Source organism: Myotis nattereri (genome assembly GCF_964212035.1).
Source record: "Myotis nattereri genome assembly, chromosome: 5".
In the NCBI taxonomy this organism is placed as follows: Eukaryota; Metazoa; Chordata; class Mammalia; order Chiroptera; family Vespertilionidae; genus Myotis; species Myotis nattereri.
The window spans coordinates 8,075,507-8,096,301 of record NC_138080.1 but is presented as its reverse complement, the minus strand read 5'-3'; positions in this window follow the sequence as shown (position 1 = coordinate 8,096,301).

The window sequence follows — 20,795 nt, the reverse complement described above, 5'->3', positions numbered from 1 at the left end:
TGAATAGAACAAAAACAAAGGAGGAAATAGAAGCAGTAATTAAAAACTCCCAGCAAACAAAAGCCTCTGCCAGGAGAGCTTCCCAGAGGAGTTTTTCCAAACATTATAAGAACTAACACCTATACTTCTCAAAATATCCCCAAAACTCCAAGAGGAAGGAACACTTCCTCTTTTTATGAAGCCAACATTATCCTAATTCCAAAACCAGATAAAAACACTACAAAGAAAGAGAATTATAGGCCAATATCCCTAATGAACACTGATGCTAAAATCCACAAAATCTTAGCAAATTGCATCCAGCAATACTATCCAATAATAGACAAACATGGTAATTAACCATACCTCTGCTACGCTTCCCATTGGCTAATCAGGGTGGTATGCAAATTAACTGCCAACCAAGATGATAGCCGGCAGCCATGCAACTGAAGTGAACATGAGGTTTGGTTGCCCCGACGATGGAGGAAGTCAAGGTTCCCCGCCTGCCACGGCCCAGCTCTGGGCTCCAGATGCAACAATGTTGCAATTATAGAAGCTAAACAAACCCCAGGTACCTGCTTTCAGCCAGCTGGCCTCAGAGCTGGAGCTGCAACAAAGTTTCAATTACAGAAGGTAAATAAATCCCAGAATAAGAAAAAAATAAAAAAAAGGAGAGACTGGGAGCTTCAGTTTCAGGCTTGGCCTGCCTGAAAACAGGCCTCAGCCCCTCATCCAGGCTGGCCAGGCACCCCAGTGGGGAGCCCCACCATGAAAGGGGTGCAGGCAACCTGAAAACAGCCATCAGCCCCTCATCCAGGCTGGCCAGGTACCCAAGCGGGACCCCCACCCTGATCTGGGACACCCTTCACGGCAAACCAGCCGGCCCCCCACCCTTGCACCAGGCCTCTATCCTATATAGTAAAAGGGTAATATGCAAACTGACCATAACAGCAGAAATACTGGGAATGACTGGTCACTATGAAACACACTGACCACCAGGGGGCAGACGCTCAATGCACGAGCTGCCTTCTGGTGGTCAGTGAGCTCCCACATGGAGGAGCTCTGCTCAACCACAAGCCAGGCTGATGGCTGCCAGTACAGCGGTGGTGGTGGGAGCCTCTCCTGCCTCCTCAGCAGCACTAAGGATGTCCGACTGCAGCTTAGGTCTGCTCCCCACTGGCAAGTGGACATCCCCCGAGGGCTGCCAGGCTGCCAGAGGAATGTCTGATTGCCAGCTTAGGCCCAATCCCCTGGGGAGCAGGCCTCAGCCAGCAGATGGTCATCCCCCGAGGGGTCACAGACTCTGAGAGGGCACAGGCTGGGCTGAGAAACCCCCCCCCGCCCCCCGAGTGCACAAATTTTTGTGCACTGGGCCTCTAGTATATTAATAAGATCATACACAAAGACCAGGTGGGATTTATTCCAGGGATGCAAGGCTGGTACAATATTTGCAAGTCAATAAACATGATACATCACATAAATTAAATGAAAGACAAAATTCACATGATCATATCAATAGATGCAGAAAAAGCATTTAACAAAATCCAACACCCGTTTTTGATAAAAACTCACAGCAAAGTGGGAAAAGGGGGAGCATATCTCAACATGATAAAGTCCATATATGACAAACCCACAGCAAACATTATACTCAATGGGCAAACCTAAAACCATTTCCCCTAAGAACAGGAACAAGATGGCAATGTCTGCTTTCCCCACTCTATTTCAACATTTTACTGGAAGTCCTAGCCACAGCAATACAACAAGATGAAGAAATTAAAGGCATCCAAATTGGAAAGAAGGCAGTAAAACTCTCATCATTCGCAGATGTCTTGATATTGTACATAGAAAACCCTAGAGACTCCACCAAAAAACGACTAGATTTAATAAAATAAAAAAAATTGGCACTGTAGCAGGATATAAAATCAACACCCAGAAATAAATGGCTTTTTTATACACCAATAATAAATTATCAGAAAGAGAAACTAAACAAACAACCCCATTTACCATTGCAACAAAATAATTGAGATACTTAGGAATAAACTTAACCAATGAGGCAAAAGATCTGTACTCAGAAAACTACATGACATTGAAGAAAGAGATAGAGGAAGACATAAACAAATGGAAGAATATACCATGTTCATGGAATGGTAGAATAAACATCATCAAAATGTCCATACTACCCAAAGCAATCTATAGATTCAATGCAATCCCTATTAAAATGCCAATGGCATATTTCACAGACTTAGAACAAACTCTCCAAAAACTCATATGGAATTTAAAAAAAGACTCCTAATAGCCACAGCAATCCTGAGAAAGAAGAATAAAGTTGGAGGGAGCTCAATACCAGATATCAAGTTATACTACAAAGCCACCGTTCTCAAAACTACCTGGTACTGGCAGAAGAACAGACATATAGACCAATGGCACCAAACAGAAAACCCAGAAATCGACCCAAGTCATAACACCATATATAAAAATAAACTCAAAATGGATAAAGGACTTAAACATAAGGTGGGTAACCATAAAAATCTTAGAAGAATCCATAGGCAACAAAATATCAGACATGTGTTGTAGGTAATATTTGTTCCTTCTCAAGGTAACTTACCCCAAAGCAGATATCCATCTGCCCCATTATTATATTTTTTTGTTGTTAATCCTCTCCTGAAAATAATTTTTTCATTTCTTTTCAGAGAGAGTAGGAGGGAGGGAAGAGGAAGGAGAGAGAGAGAGAGAGAGAGAGAGAGAGAGAGAGAGAGAGAGAGAGAGAGAAACATTGATGTGAGAGAGACATTTGGTTTGGATGCCTCCTGTACATGCAGCACAAAGGATGGGGAGCGAACCTGCAACCCAGGTACATGCCCTCAACTGGGAATTTAACCTTCCACCATTTCGTGCACTGACCAATGCTCTAGAAACTGAGCAACACCAGCCAGGGACCCATTGATATGTTTTATTGTAAAGTCAGGGTACTTTCCAATTTCTGCTTTTTCTATATAATTACTACTTTTCTTTTGCAACTGATTAGCCAGCTGTGAAAAGATACCTTCAGACTAGACAAGTATCCTGCTCTTCATTTACATTTTCCTTTAGAATTAGTGCCCTCTGCTCTTCATGCCTGACCCAATCTTTACTATAATGGTTGAAAAGAATGTTTTTTTTCCCTAACTGCATGACTTTGGGGTTTGTATATTGATTTTATATCCAGCTACTTTACTCATTTTTTATTTCTACTAGTGTGGAAAATTTCATAATTTTTTTTATATTAATAGTAACATAGTAGAGTCTCTGCATCTATTTACAAAGTCTTCCAATCACTGAGGGGCAAGCACTTAATCCACTTTTAAGTTCCTAGTCCCCAGAAGTTTTTCTTTCTCTCTTTCCAGCATAGCTAAGTGGGTTTTTCTGTGGTGTGTGTGTGTGTGTGTGTGTGTGTGTGTGTGTGTGTGTGTGTGTATTTTAGAGAGAGGGGAAAAGACAGAGAGAAATATCAATGTGTGAGGAACACATTGATTGCTTGCCTCCTGCATGAGCCCCTACCAGCGCTGGGCCAAGAAGAGGCTGAAACCAAGGTATATGTCCTTGACCAGAATCAAACTTGGGACCCTTTGGTACCCAAGCTAACACTCTATCCACTGAGCCAAAACAGCTAGGGCTATGTTTGTTTGTTTTTAAATTAAAACTTTATTCTTTAAAGTATTACATATATCTCTTTTTTCCCCCATTGACCCTTTTTAGCCAATCCCTGAGCCCGCTGTAGGCATTTACCACTCTATCGTCTGTCTCCATAGGTTATGCATATATGCATATAAGTTCTTGGTTGATCTCTGCTCACCTACCCCAAACCCAATCTCCAACTTCCTTCAAAGATTTCACAGTCTGTACCTTGCATCTATGTCTCTGGATATATTTGGTTCATCAGTTTATTTTGTGCATTAGATTTTACATATGAGTGAAATAATGTGATACTTGTCTTCCTCTGACTGCTTTATTTCCATGACCATAATACTCTCCAGATCCCTCCATGCTGTCTCAAAGGGTAAGAGGTCCTTCTTTTTTTACTGCTGCATAGTATTCTATGGTATAAATGCATCACAACAGTTTTATCCACTCATCTATTGATGGGCACTTGAGCTGTTTCCAAATCTTAAGTATTATAAACTGTGCTGCTATGAATATAGAGATGCAAATATTCTTTCTGATTGGTGTTTTTGGGTTTCTTCAGATATATTCCTAGAAGTGGGAGCACTGTGTGAGAATAAACAAGTCATCTTTTCTGTCAAAGAACATTTTGGACTGCGTGACTTGATAACTGCCATTTTGGCTGCATGACTTACAGCTACCCTGGGGGCCACCATCTTGAAATGGCAAAGGCCAATCCCTCCCTTCAAATTAGCCAATCGTGAAAGACTGTGCACCTGAGCTCTAATCAAGAGTGACGTACAGGTCATGTGCGTCAGACTTAAAAATCCAAGCAAACCCCCTGCTCAGTGTGTGTATGCTCCCAGACCATGTGTGCGCACCCTCCTGCAGGGATAAAGATATTTGCCTTGCTGCCTGGCTCCCAAGTATGTTTTGTGTTCTACCAGGACCACTGAATTTGGGGGCTCACCTTATTTCTTACAATTTGGGGGCATGTCCAGGATACCATTGGTTGTCACAGGGGGAGTTGGACCCCTATCCTGAGGAGTTGTACCCCGCTGACAAGTTGTAGCAGCCTCGGTGAGGAGGAACAACCATTATCCCCGGGCCAACTATGAGCTCAGGATCAAGAGTCAGCTAGAAACACATGAAGGGCCTAAACAAGAACCATAGCAATCAGGTATCCTCATGCATGAGCTAAGGTGGAAAATTGGACAGAGTACTACTTTGGTGATTGTGTATCCTCGGAGGTCAGGTATATATGACTGGGATGTGTCTTGGACATAAATCAAGTGTGGAGTTATGATCTGTGATTCTATTATCCTGCAAGGGAAGTGACCAGGGAGGGATGAAGCAGATCTCTGGGAGTACAAGAAACCTCCAATATGGGGGGTTGAGTGCATAGTCACAAGGGACCTGCTGAAGATGGGAAACAGAAATTCTAGGCCTAGGAAATATATTTCCCCAAATAATCCATTGGAGAGATGCTGAGATTCAGGGAAAGAAGACATTGCTCTGCTTTAGTGGTTCTTAATGCAGGACATTCTCTGTTGTAAACTGTTAGTGTTTTGTGTGCACCTGATAGAGTTTTTCTGTTGATGCTGTATGTCTCTTTGTTGTTTGTTTTATTTGTTTAAAGATGGGGCAAGTCCCACTTTGGGGAAACCCAGTTATGTGTGGTGAGGCTGAACATGTGACAGAGACTGCAGGAAAGTCCCAACAGCTGCCAAGAATTTTCAATCTTGGGGACTCTTCCAGCTCTCAGGACTTCAGCCACCAGAAACTCTTAGCTAATGAGATTTCTGTCTGTGTGTCTGTAATATAAAGTTGGCTTTCTATCTTTTAGGGACTTTAGTTTGCTCTTCCCTAGTTTATGAATATGGGGAAGTAAGCTAGGTTGGGTAACGAGGTTAATGCTCCCATGATAATGGGCAGTTCTTGAATGAGGATGGACCACATTCCAAGGTTGACTCCCAGGTCCTGGGGGTGTACGACTCCCAGCCAGGTTGGTATGTCCTTTCTTTGAACAGAAAGGTCAATCATGGTTAAGAGCCTAATTAGTATTTCCCATAACCATAACTAGTCCCCAATGTTCTGTTTTTTCCCATAACACTGGGAGAAAAGATCTGTATAAGTACCCTCTAAAGTGAAGCAGGGGCACTCCTGTTCTTATAGAGAAAAATAAAATAATACTTTCACATTGAGTTATCCCTCTTACAAAATTGGTCAAGAAAATGCTTTAGGTAATAATTGGCTTTAAAATCTCAAAGTTGTTAAGATATAATAGATGTAACTAAAATGAAGGATTTATGATAAAGCTTTTCAGTAATAATTATAAATATGTTAATAATAAAAGTGCAGTCACTGAAGAGGAGAATGACTGTGATCTCTGTTGAAGAAAGGGGCCTGTCATCCTTCTCCCTGAAAAGGCACAGAAGCCTAAAAGAGAACAAGGGGGGTCTCTTGCCTTGCCTTCTGCTCCCTATGCGACCCAGGGACAATCTCAGGGAACATTCAAGATGGTGATTTACAATCCCAGCCTCCCCCTCAGGAGGAGGGTTGTCATGATAAGGCTCCAACCAGCCCTGAGGCCTCTGTGCCACTTTTTTCTAGGTTGTGAAAAAAGTTGGAGCAGTGTAAAAAATAAGAGTTAAAACCTCTGCTGGAAGACCCACATGGCTTAGTTGACCAAGTAGACCTATTTTGGGGCCCACAAGTGTATAAATAGACCTGAGTTAATATCTATCTTGGGAATAGTATTCTCAGGAAAAGAAGGGGGAATGATTTGAAGGTTGGGTATGGCTATTTGGTAAATGGAGCATATGGATCACAGAGAAAAAGGAAGGAACCCCTCACTGAGCCTTTAGATCCCAAGGCCACATTCTCACCCCCTTCCCAAAGAACAGTTTCTTTACATAACAGTCTTGATATTATCAGAAGCTGAACTCATTATCACCCAAACCTTAGCATGTTATCTCTAAGGAAAATGTGGCAATTTTGAATCCAAGCAGCTAGAAGTCTGGGAACAGGCTACGGGGCCTACTCCTTTCTCTCTCCACCCTTTTCTCCAGTCTCATATACCTATACATAATTTTCCAAAGTCTTTGATAACTTAAAGGCTTTGGAGCATTGCTGGGTTAAATGATAAACATCTAAATAATTTTAAGTAACAGGATACTGAAATATGAATTAATTTGAGTTTGCCTCTTAGGGAAAATCTAGAGGATGGATTTGATTCTATTAATGAATAAGTCTTATATTTTATTTGAAATATCTTTTAAAATGTAAATGTATTGCTAATCTGAGGAATATTGATTACTTATATGCCACCTAAAAGTTAAGGTTTCTAAGGGTTAAGAATTCTAAAAATTATGGGAAGAAATTATGATCTGTATATATAAAAGCCTAAGTGACCATTATGACCGAACGACTGGAACGACCAGAATGACTGGTCGACCAGTCGCTATGATGCGCACTGACCATCAGGGGGCAGATGCTCAATACAGGAGCTGTCCCTGGTGTTCAGTGCACTCCCACAGCCAACCTCCCGCAACCAGCCAACCTCTTGCAGTCCCTCCCCCCCGCCTCAGTCCCTCCCTCTGGCTGGCCAACCTCCCGTGGCCCCTCCCCTCCCAGCCGGCAGGCCCTGATTGGCCCAGATCTGATTGGCTTGGCCCCTATTGGGACTGGGCAAGATGGCCCCAATCAGTCCTGCTCGCCAACCTGGCCTAGGGACCCCACCCATGCATGAGTTTGTGCACTAGGCCTCTAGTTTTGATATAATAGAGAAAGCATGAGGCATGAAAATACATTTTGAAGGAGAAAAAAAGTAGTTTCTAAAACTGGTTATTTCTGGAAGTTGTAAGGTTTCTAAAGAAAAATTTGTGAAAATTATAGAATATTTATAAAGAAAAATATTGAAAAGATGTTAAATAAACAACACAGGCCAGTATGCCAGGATAAGTAAAATAGACAAATTGAAATAGTTAAATAGCAATTTGGAGCCATCTAGTAAATCCTATCTTCCCTAAACCAAGGACACTTAAGAGTAAATGATTTGCATTTTGCCTCCCTAAATAAAGAGTAAATAGCTTATATCAATGTACTCAGGGAGACCGATAGCAGAAATCCAATTAGTGTCTTTTGCTGATCACACCCAAGGACAAATGAAGTTAGAAAATACACCTTATTTTGGTTAGTCCTTTTCTGAAGCAAAAGTTCTATAAATTATTATATGTTACATTAATCAGGTATTTTTTAAAAGTAATCTTAGTTGTGGGAACTGAAGTTTTACTAGCTTATGTTTGTATTTAATACCTTCATGTCACTTTGAATGCTATATAATCTTTTGGTAGAATATGTTTGACAACCTTCCTAGGGCTAAAATTTTAAGAAAAGTTTTTTGTTTTTTTGTTTTGTTTGTTTGTTTTACTTAGAGTTGGCTGTAGGTGATGCCAATAGACCCTGGGATGCCTCAAGATCTTCCTACAATGGAAACTAAGGACCAAATTTCTTAAGAACTATATACTGGGTATCTCTTCTACTTTAATCTCTCTCAGGTTAGAAGGCTTCCTAACCCAAGGCCCTCTTGAGTTTCCAGTTCATAACCATCAACTGGAAGACTATGTTTGTTCGAATCAATACTTGGAAGGAAAGCAAGTTGGAACCCTCTTAGCCTGGATTACCATAGAGACTGCTTTTCAGACTGTAGAGCAAGGTTGGACCCATCACACATAGGTTAAGGGCGGATACACCTCAACTTGAACAGCCATACCAGGACAAATCCCCTTGAAATTGATGCCAAAATCTGTGAACTGTCTTAATAACAATCATGTACTGAGTTCTATTTGCTTTAGGGATCTGAAAAATTGCAGGGGCTTACAATGTGGGCTGGTGAAAGGTATACAATCAGGATCATGCATACCCATTTAAGTTATTGATTATAGATAACTTGAATGACTTGGATATTTCAGCTTTTAGGTCAACAGATTGGCTAAGACTAGATTTAGGAATAGATATCACAGGACAAGATCCCCTAGGCCACTGCCACCACCATGCAAATAGAAGTAGAATATGAGGGAATGAATACCTGAGTAGAATGGATTAAATATTCTGTATGCACCCTAAATAAAAGAAACTGTTACTCTTGTTTGTCAGGAAGGCTAGAGACCTAAGTGGTCCCATTTCCATTCGGATGGACCTAACACAGTAATGGCATGAAATATGTGTTTGCCTTGTACCCGGAGGAAACCACCTGGGGAAATGCTTCCTGTTGCTCCCATCCAACAGAGGTAAAGAGAAAGGATCCCCCAAAACTACCCAGCTCCCATCCTCTGATGTAAACTATGCCTCCTTCTTTTGTGTGTGTGTTTTATTTTTCTTTCCATTGTGTTCTTTATTGCAACTATTTCATTCTTCATTTCACCTTGATTCTTACACATGTTGTATTTGTCTTCCAGTCTTTTCAGTGTCCTTATAACCATTGCTCTGAATTCTTCCTCTGACTGAATACTTGCCTCCATTTCATTTATTTCCTTTTCTGGTAATTCCTCCTTTTCTTTCATATGGGGGTTGTTTCTTTGTCTCCCCATTTTTGCAGTTCCTTTGTGATTGTTTCTATGTATTAGATCACACTGTTATGACATCCATATTTTTTGAGAGTGTCTTATATAGTAGACTAGAGGCCCAGTGTATGAATCTTTCATGGGTGTGGTCCCTCAGCCTGGCCGGCTATCAGGGCCAATCAAGGCTGGCTGGCAAGGGGGAGGGACCACAGGAAGTTGGCCAGCCATGGGAGATTGTCTGTGGGAGCACACTGACCACCAAAAGGAAGCTCCTGTGTTGAGCATCTGCCCCCTGGTGGTCAGTGCATGTCATAGTGACTAGTCGACCAGTCACTATGGCTTTTATATACTAGAGGCCCGGTGCACAAAAATTTGTGCACTCAGGGGTGGGGGGAGAGGGCGTCCCTCAGCCTGGCCTGTGCCCTCTCACAGCCTGGTACCCCTCAAGAGATAACGACCTGCTGGCTTAGGCCTGTTCCCGGGTGGCAGAGGGCAGGCCCAATCCGTAGGTGCAGCCCCTGGTCGGGCTCAGAGCTGGGCCGATTGGGGAGTTGTGGTGCTGCTCCCTGTCATGAACAGAGCAGGGCGGATCGGGAGGTTGCGATGCCACCCCTAGTCATGCTCAGGGTAGGGCCGATTGGGGGGTTGGGGCACCGCCCCCTGTCACACACATTGCCGCAGTGCGATCAGGGGGTCTGAGCGCTGCCCCCTGTCACGCTGATCCCGGTGCCGGGAGGCCTCGCGGCTGCGCTGATCCCGGTGCTGGGAGGCATATTACCCTTTTACTATATAGAATAGAGGCCTGGTGCATGGGTGGGGGGCAGCTGGTTTGCCCTGAATGGTGTCCTGGGTCAGGGTGGGGGTCCCCACTGGGGTTCCTGGCCACCCTGGATGAGGGGATGATGGCTGTTTGAAGCTGGTCACACACCCTTCAGGGTGGTGGTCCCCACTGGGGTGCCTGGGCAGTCTGGGTGAGGGGCTGAGGGCTGTTTTCAGGCTGGCGGGTGACTGAAGCTCCCAACTTGTCCTTTTTTTCTTTTTTTTTTTATTCTGGGCCAGCTTTAGCTCTCAGGCTTTTCTCCAGCTCTGAGGCCTCAGGTGCTGAAAGCAGGGATCTGGTTTGTTTGTGTTCTATAATTGTAACACTGTTGTGATCCTGCTCACTCCAGCTCTGAAATCCCGGCTGGCTGAAAGCAGGGATCTGCATTTATTCAATAATTGAAACAATGTTGTGGTCCTGCTGCTTGAAGCCCGGCTGGCTGAAAGCAGGTTTCTGGGGTTTTTTTTAGCTTCTATATTTGTAACAATGTTTCTTAAACTGCAAGCTCAGAGGCTGGCAGCAGCAGGTGGGGAACGTCGGTTTCCTCCATCACTGAAGCAAGCAAACCTCCTGTTCGCTTCAAGCTGCCTGGCTGCCGGCCACCACCTTGGTTGGCAGTTAATTTGCATATCGCCCTGATTAGCCAGTGGGAAAGGTAGCGGAGGTATGGCTAATTACCATGTTTCTCTGTTATTAGATAGGATATATATATATATATATATATATATATATATATATATGTATATGTATTTATATATATATATATATATATAGAGAGAGAGAGAGAGAGAGAGAGAGAGAGAGAGAGATGTTTTGTGGGACACAGTGGTGCAATCTTTCAGGTCTTCTGGGATGGCTATTCTGGGGATGCCCCCTACTTGGGATATTTGGGTTCTCTTGGTGTAGTTGGATCTTGAATGTTATTGTCCAGTTCATGGATGGAATCTCCTCTCTGGGTGTCTGGTTATGAGGCTTGCTCTCTACCATGTTGACTGAAACAAAATACAACTTGAGGAGACACAACCAAAGGGAACAAAACATGAATGTACTCACAACACCAATAACCCCAATAACAGTGACCACCAAGAAAAGGGAAATAGGAGAGAGAAAAGAAAGTAAAAATGATATAGAGAAAAGGAAAAAAAAGGTGAGAGAGGATAGAAAAAGAAGAAAAAATATATGGAGATAAAACACTATAAAACAAGCAAATAAACCAAAAAGTGCAAACAACAAACACCCAGAAAAAGGGAAGGAGGGGCAGAATCTGTAGAGGCAGAGCTTATATACAGAATGTAAAGTTAAGTAATTGAATAGATAGGGGAAGGACCATGGCTCAGTAGAGAGGAAGTAGAAAGAGAATGAGTGCATAAGAAGAGAAGAAAAATAATTAAATAAATAAGCAAACAAAACAAAAAAATTTAATTTATCTATGTATTTATTAATTTCCTTTTGGAAAAGGAGAATAGAGGAGAAAGTAGTTAGGCTTGAGTCTAGTGAGTGAAACTAATTAAACAATTAAGAGAAGACAGTAAGAGAGGAGAGAAGAAAACCAAAGCATAAAATCTTGACTAGAGAAGAAAAAGAAGAGAGAAGGGTATAATGACTTGGATCAGGGAAGAGGAAATTAGATATATGAGTAAGCCAACAGAGACTACAATAATAATAATAACACATCAATAAATCAGATAAAGAAGATCAATTTTTAACAAGGGGTAAAAGGAAAGAAAACAAAAACAAAAGTAGGACAAGAGAAGAGAAAACAGGATGAAAAATGGAGAATTGAGGAAGAAAAGGGTGGAAAAATAGGGTAAAACAAAATAACAATAAAAATAATAATAAAATAGAATGAAGAAAACAATACAAAAAACTATTTAAAAAAAAAAACAAAAAATAATAAAAGGTAAAAAATAAAAAAGTGAAGTGTCATTTGCCTCAGCCAAGTTTTAATGCCCCATGTGGGGAGAGGGCCTAAGCCATCAATTGTACATCCCCCAAGGGGTCCCAGACTGCGAGAGGTTGCATACTGGGCTGAGGGATGCCCCCCTACTCCCCGAGTGCACAAATTTTTTTGCACCAGGCCTCTAGTCAATAATAACCTTAAATGTTAATGGATTAAATCAGGGGTCCTCAAACTACGGCCCGCGGGCCACATGCAAATACAAATATTGTATTTGTTTCCGTTTTGTTTTTTTACTTCAAAATAAGATATGTGCAGTGTGCATAGGAATTTGTTCATAGTTGTTTTTTTTAATTATAGTCTGGCCCTCCAATGGTCTGAGGGACAGTGAACTGGCCCCCTGTTTAAAAAGTTTGAGGACCCTTGGATTAAATCCTCCAATCAAACACATAAGGTAGCTGACTGGATTCAAAAATATGACTCAATTATATGCTGTTTACTAGGGACCCACCTCAGCACAAAAGCCTCACACAGGATGAGAGTGGAGGCGCACTGACCACCAGGGGGCAGCTCCTACATTGAGCGTCTGCCCCCGGTGGTCAGTGTGCATCATAGCGACCAGTCGTTCCCTTGTCATTCTGCTGTTAGGGCCAATTTGCATATTACCATTTTATTATATAGGATAGATACTTATTTATTGCCATTTTAATTATATATATATGAGAAAAATGGAGAGGAAGAAAGAAATAGAAACATCAATGATGAGAGAAAATCATTGATTGGCTGCCTCCTGCATGGCTCCTACTGGGGATAGAGCCTGCAGCCTGGGCATGTTCCTTTGACTGAAATTGAACCTGAGACAATTCTGTCCCCTGGTTATCCACCAAGCCAAACCAGCTGGGGTGAAATTTTAAATCTTTATGCCTATGTTACTCTCTCTCTCTCTCTCTCTTTCTTCCTCTCATTACAGCAGTCTCTTTATCATTTCTTGCAGTGCCACTTTGGTGGTGATAAACTCCTTTAGCCATTTTTGTTTGTATTTTTGTCTGAAAAGCTCTTTATTTCACCATCTGTTGTGTTTATGTTTTGTTTGCTTTTTAAATCTTCATTGTTGAGAGTATTACACATGTCGCCTCTATTTCCCCCATTACTCCCCTCCCCCTAGTTCCTGCCACCACTCTCCCCTTTCTTCTGATTTTCACCAGTCTTTTCCATGCTTCCATGCCTCTGATTCTATTTTATTTACCAGTTTATTTTGTTCATTACATTTCTTGCTCATTTATTTTGATTTTTATGTTCGATTGTTCATAGATATGTATTGCTTACCATTTTATTGTTCTTACTAGAGGCCTGGTGCATGAAATTAGTGCACAGGTATGGTCCCTAGGCCTGGTCTGTGATCAGGGCCATTGTCCCTGGCTGCCCACAGCTGGCCCCCCCCCCCTGCCCATGGCAACCTCAGCCATTTTGAGTTTTAATCAGGAGGAAGATCAATATGATTATGTGATTTTTGTCTCTCAATTTCTTTATGCGTTGTATCATGTTTATTGATTTGCTCATATTGAACCGTCCTTGCATCCCCAGAATAAATCCCACTTGGTCATGGTGTATGATCTTTCTAATGTAATGCTGGATACAATTTGATAGAATTTTGTTGAGGATTTTAGCATCTATGTTCAACAAGGATATTTGCCTGCAGTTCTCTCTCTCTCTCTCTCTCTCTCTCTCTCTCTCTCTCTCTCTCTCTTTGGTGTTTTTATCTGGTTTTGGAATTAGGGTAATGGTGGCTTCATAGAAAAAGCTAGAAGTGTGCCTTCCTCTTGAATTTTTTAGAATAGTCTGAGGAGTATAGGTTTTAGTTCTTCTTTGAGTGCTTGGTAGGATTCCCCTGTAAAGCTGTCCAGACCAGGGATTTTGTTTGCTGGAAAATTTTTGATTACTGCTTCAATTTTTTCAAGAGTTATTGGCCTATTCAGGTTTTTTGATTCTTCCAGATTGAGTTTTCAGAGTTTATATTTTTTCTAAGAAAATGTCCATTTCATCTAGGTTGTCCATTTTGTTAGAGTTGTTCATAGTATTTTTTCATAATCATTTGTATTTCTGTGGGATCAGTTGTTACTTCACTGCTTTCATTTCTGATTTTGTTCATTTGGATCCTCTCTCTTTGCTTCTTTGTGAGCCTGGCCAGAGGTTGATCAATCTTGTTTATCTTTTCAAAGAACCAGCTCTTTGTTTTATTGATCTTTTGTATTGTTTTTTTTCTCTATGTCGTTTATTTCCACTCTGATCTTTATTGTTTCCTTCCTTCTGCTTACACTTGGTTTTTCTTGTTGTTCTCTTTCTCACTCTTTGAGTTGTAGGTTTAGATAATTTATTACCATTTTTTCTTGTTTTCCAAGGTAGGCCTGTATAACTATGAACTTCCCTCTCAAGACTGCTTTCACTGTGTCCCATAGATTTCGGGTTGTTGTGTTTTCATTGTTGCTTGTTGCCAGGATGCTTTTTATTTCTTCTTTGATCTCTTTGGTAACCCAGTCATTGTTTAATAGCATGCTATTAAGCCTCCAAGTGTTTGATTTTTTTCATTGTTTTTATTGTAATTGATTTCTAATTTTATGCCATTGTGATTTGAGAAGATGCTTGATATGATTTCTATCTTCTTAAATTTGAAATGACTTTGCCTGTGTCCCAATATGTGGTCTATCTTTGAAAATTACCTGTGTGCACTTGAGAAGAATATGTATTCTGTGGCTTTGGTGTGAAATGTTCTGAAGATGTCAATTTGGTCCATTACTAAAGGGAGCAATTACATCAAAGAAATATCAATCCTAAATAACTCACTAGATCAGATGTAATTAATTGACATTTAGGATTGATATTTCTTTGCTGATTCTTTTGTTTAGAGGATTTATCCAGTGGTGTTATTGATGTATTATAGCCCCCTACTATGACTGTATTGCTTTCAATCTCTCCCTTGATATCCCCCTGAAGTTTTTTTATGTATTTGGGTAATTCTATATTGCATATATGTTTACCAGAGTTATATCTTCTTGTTGAATTGCTCCTTTTAGTATTATGAAGTGGCCTTCCTTATCTCTTGTTATGGACTACACTTTGAGGTCTATTTTGTCAGATAGAAGTATTGCTACCCCAGCTTTTTTTTTTCATTTCCATTCACCTGAAAAACCTTTTTCCATCCCTTCACCATCAGTCTGTGTTAGTCCTTTGCTCTGAGGTGGGTCTCCTCTAGACCATAGATATATGGGTCACGTTTTCTTATCCATTCAGCTACCCTATGTCTTTTGATTGGGACATTTAATCTATGTACACTTAAAGTTATTATTGATAGGTACGTGTTTGTCACCATTTTATTCTTTATGCCTGTGTTCCTTCTCCATTCCTATTTCTTCTTTTTTCAAGCAGTCTCTTTAGCATTTCTTGTATTGCTGGATTGGTGGTAATAAACTTCCCTAGTCCTTTTTTGTCTGTGAAGCTCCTGATTTCACCTTCAATTTTGAATGATAACCTTGCTGGGTACAGTATTCATGGATTCAGATCATTGCTTTGCATGACTTTGTATATTTCATTCCATTCCTTTCTGGCCTGATGTGTTTCTGTTGAGAAAGAAGTTGATAGTCTGATGAGAGATCCCTTGTAGGTAACTTTCTGTCTCTATCTCTCTGGTAGCCTTTAAGGTTCTTACTTTGCCATTGGTGCTTGTCAATTTAATTTTAATGTGTCTGGGTATTGGTCTTTTTGGGTTCATCTTGTTTCAGACTCTGTGAGCTTCTTGGACTTGTGTGAGTTTTTCCTTCTTCCCAATATCAGGAAAGTATTCTGTCATTATTTCTTCAAACAGGTTTTCTATTCCTTGCTCAGTTTCCTCTTCTTCTGGCACCCCTATTTGCAGATGTTGTTTCTTTTCATGTTGTTCCAAAGCTCCCTTAAGCTCTCCTCCTGTTTTTTAAGGTTTTTTTCCAGTTGCTGCTCTGTTTGGGGATTTTTTTCCTACCTTGTCTCTAGCTCACTGATGTGGTAGTTCACTTCTTCTAGTCTACTGTTGATGATTTCTATTGTGTTCTTTATTGCAGCGATGTCATTCTTCATTTCTTCTTGGTTCTTCTTCATTTCCTCTTGGTTCTTACACATGTTGTTGAATTTGTCTTCCATCCTTTTCAGTGTCCTTATGACCATTGCTCTGAATTCTTTCTCTGACAAATTTCTTGCCTGCCTCCATTTCATTTACTTCCTTTTCCAGTGATTTCTCCTTTTCTTTCATAGGGGGACTGTTTTTTTGTCTCCCCATTTTCACTCCTCTCAGGGTGTCTGGTTATGTAGCTCACTCTCTACCATGTTCACTTAAAGGCACAAAATACATGACAAGACACAACACAGAAGGCACCAAACATGAATGTATTCACGACACCAATTATCCTATCGAATAAAGAGGTAATATGCAAATTGACCATCACTCCAACACACAAGATGGCCGCCCCCATGTGGTCAAAGATGGCCACCACCATGTGGACACAAGATGGCCACCACAAGATGGCAGGCAGGGGACGGCAGTTGTGGGCAATCAGGCCTGCAGGAGAGGGCAGTTGGGAGGGACCAGGCCTGAAATGGAGTGCTGTTGGGGCAATCAGGCCTGCAGGGGAGGGCAGTTAGGGGTGACAGGGTGGGAAGAGGAGGGCACTTGGGGGTGACCAGGCCTGAAGGGGAGGACAGTTGGGGGCATCCAGGCCTGCAGGGAAGAGCAGTTGTGAGGGACCAGGCCTGCAGGGGAGAGCTGTCAGGGGGACCAGGCCTGCAGGGGAGGGCAGTTGGAGGTGATCAGGCCAGCAGGGGAGGGCAGTTGGGGGTTACCAGGCCTGAAGGGGAGGACAGTTGGGGGCAACCAGGCCTGCAGGGAAGAGCAGTTTTGAGGGACCAGTCCTGCAGGGGAGAGCTGTCAGGGGGGACCAGGCCTGCAGGGGAGGGCAGTTGGAGGTGATCAGGCCAGCAGGGGAGGGCAATTGGGGGTGACCAGGCCTGCAGAGGAGGGCAGTTGGGGGTACCAGGCCTGCAGGGGAGGGCAGTTGGGGGTTATCAGGCCTGCAGGGAAGGGCAGTTAGGGGTGGCCAAGCCAGCAGGGGAGGGCAGTTAGGGGTGACCAGGCTGGCAGGGGAGGAAATTTAGAGGCAATCAGGGTGGCAGGGAAGTGGTTAGGGGGTGATCAGTCTTGCAGCCAGAAGCAGTTAAAGGCAATCAGGTAGGCAGGCAGGCAGATGAGCAGTTGGGAGCCACCAGTCCTGGATTTTGAGAGGGGTGTCAAACTGCTAGTTTAGGCCCAACCCCACTGGGACCAGGCCTAAATGGGCAGCCAGACATCCCTCAAAGGGTCCCAGATTGGAAAGGGTGCAAGCTGGGCTGAGGGACACACACCCCTGTGCACGAATTCATGCACAGGCCTCTAGTCCCAAATAAAGGTGACCAACAGAGAAAAGAGAATTAGGGGAGAAAAAAGGGTGCAAAAATGATATTGAGGAAAGGAAAAAAGGTTAGAGAGAAAAGAAAGAGAAGAAAGAAGAAGGAGGGAAATATATGTATATGGGGAGAAAGAAAACCAACAAAGTATTCAAAATATGGAAACAACAAACACCCAGAAAACAAGGAGGGAAGCTGACTGAAGAGGCACAACTTATTTCCAGAAGGTAAGGTCAAGTAATTGAATGAATGTGAAATGGCCATGATTCAGTATAGAGGAGGTAGAAAGAGAATGAGTGTACAAGAAGAAAAGTAAAAAACAAAATACTAAAAAATAAAGAAACAAAGAAAGAAAGAAAATAATTATTGCAAATATATATTAAAAATTTATATATATAAAGTTTTTCTTTTCTTTATCTATCTATTTTTGAAAAAGGAGAATAGAGAGCAGATAGGCCTGAGTTGGTGATTAAAACTAATTAAGCTATTATTAGAAGAAGAGAACAAGTGAAAAGAAGAAAAACAGAAGCATAAAAAAATGAAAATAAAAAAAACAGAATAAAACAAACAACAAGAAAGAAAGAAAGAAAGAAAGAAAGAAAGAAAGAAAGAAAGAAAGGAGAAACCAAGATGGCGGCATAATAAAACACCTGAGATTGCTGCCTCGCACAACCACTTCAAAAAATACAACTAAAAGACGGAAAGGACATCATCCAGAACCACATGAAGGCTGGCTGAGTGGAAATTCTACAACTAGAAGGAAAGAGAAAAGCATACAGAGACTCAGAGGAGGTGCGGTGCGGAAGTAAAATACAGAGGTACAGAGGCGCATGTGGAGAGGGTTGGCGGCTGAGGACACAGTTGTCTTTTTCAATCGGGAGGGAGTCTCAAGCTCTGAGCTCCAGTTCCGGGCAAGTCTCTGGGGACCCAGACTCATACGGGAGAAACTGGACTATCTGGCATCAGTCAGAACTCGAGGGTAGCTTTCTCTCAGGGGTGCTTGCAGCGATTGCTGGGACACTGAGACGCAGGGCCTCTGAGGGCAGGACTGAGAGCAACCATAGCTGCTCACTCTGCCCTGTTGATCCCCTGAGACCCCGCCCCGCCCAAACTGTGCACGGAGGCTTTTGCATATGAAAGGCCTGGTCCTTTGCAATCTGATAACTACCTAACAAACTACAGCTGGCCCAAGGACCTAGGGCAACTTGCATTGTGTCACAGCTGGCTCCTGCTGGATAGCCTCAGGCAAAGGCTAGATTAGCACCTCCTTAGAGATCCAAGAGCCAGTATGCTCAGTGGTCAGAGTGGGACCATCCAGATTGCAGCTCCTCGGATTCATAAAGGACACACTCAGGGGGCAGACACAGTGACCACCAAAGCCCCATTGAAGCACGTCTTGCCCCGGAGCGGGGACTCCAGCACAGAAGTTCTCCCACTGCAGACACAGCTGATCCTCACAGCCAATTGGCCTGGAGGTCAATCCCTCCCAGTGTTACCTACAACAATCAAGGCTTAACTACAACAAGACTGTGCACAAAGCCCACAAGGGGATGCACCAAGCGTGTCCACCTCAGGTAATTGGGGAGGCTGAACCACTGGGCCCTATAGGACACCTAGTACAGAAAGCCACTCTATCGACACAGCGAAGCATAAAAAATGTGGAGACAAAGAAACAGGACACAAATGACAGAAATGGAGGAAAGAAAACTACTGGATATAGAGTTCAAAACCACACTTTTAAGGTTTTTCAAGAATTTTCTAGAAACTGCCGATAAACTTAATGAGACCCTCAAGAAATCTAATGAGACCTTCAAGGTTGTGATAAAAGACCAACTAGAAATTAAGCATACACTGACTGAAATGAAAAATATTATACAGACTCCCAACAGCAGACCAGGGGAGCGCAAGAATCAAGTCAAAGATTTGAAATGCGAAGAAGGAAAAACCCCAACTGGAAAAGCAAAATGAAAAAAGAACCCAAAAATATGAAGATAGTGTAAGGAGCCTCAGGGACAACTTCAAGCATAACAACATCAGAATTATAGGGATGCCAGAAGAAGAGAGAGGGCAAGATATTGAAAAGCTATTTGAGGAAATAATGACAAAAAACTTCCCCTACCTGGTGAAAGAAATAGACTTACAAGTCCAGAAAGCTCAGAGAACCCCAAACAAAAGGAATCCAAAGAGGACCACACCAAGACACATCATAATTAAAATGCCAAAAGCAAAAGACAAAGAGAGAATCTTAAAAGCAGCAAGAGAAAGAAACTCAGTTACCTACAAGGGAATACCCATACGACTGTCAGCTGATTTCTCAACAGAAACCATGCAGGCCAGAAGAGAGTGGCAAGAAATATTCAAAGTGATGAATGCCAAGAACCTACAACCAAGATTACTTTATCCAGCAAAGCTATCATTCAGAATAGAAGGTCAGATAAAGAGCTTCACAGATAAGAAAAAGCTAAAGGAGTTCATCACCACCAAACCAGCATTATATGAAATGCTGAAAGGTATTCTTTAAGAAGAGGAAGAAGAAAAAGGAACTCTTACCATTTGCCACAGCATGGATGGAACTGGAGGGCATTATGCTAAGTGAAATAAGCCAGTCAGAGAAGGATAAATACCACATGATCTCACTCATTTGTGGAATATAATGAACAAGATAAACTGATGAACAAGGACTGATCCAGAGACGGAGAGGCATTGAATGGACTGTCGGGCCTTGGAGGGAAGGTAGGGGAGGGTGGGGGTAAGGGGGGAAGATCAACCAAAGCATATAGGCCTAACCAATGGACACGGACAATGGGGGGGTGAGGGCATGAGCAGGGTGGTGGGAGGGCTAGGGGGTAACGTGGGGATAAGGACACATATGTAATATCTTAATCAATAAAAAAATATTAAAAAAAAGTAAAATAAAGTGAGGAAAAAAATAGTTTCTTAAGTAAAAGATAAAAAAATAAAAAAGAGAAGTAGTGAAGTTTGTTTGCTTCAGTGAAGCTTCAATGACCCATGGGGGCTGGCTTAAGACCCCTCTCTACTGTTCTGCCTAGGACGTCTGTTTCCTGTTAAGTAGTCAGTTTTGAAATTCCTAGTGATCCACTGCTCCTCTGTGTCATAGGCCACAACCTTGGTTTCAAGTATGCGGGATCACTCTGCTCATTTTGTTTCTCTGCCTGCCTTCAGTTGTATTTACACAAGTGTTGATGTATGACATAGCCCCTGGGTGGCAGTGTTTCTGTATTAGTTTCCAGGACCAAATGGCCCTTCAATCCAGTCCCCCAGGGTTTCCTCAGGATGTGTAGATTCATCCTTTCCCTGCTGCATTCAAGACTGGGTTGGATGGACGGAGTCCCAGAGCTGGTTTCCTTCTCATCTCTCCCTATTCTGCTCCCCAGTTTCCACAAAAACCACCTTCCCCTGCAATCTTGGTGAG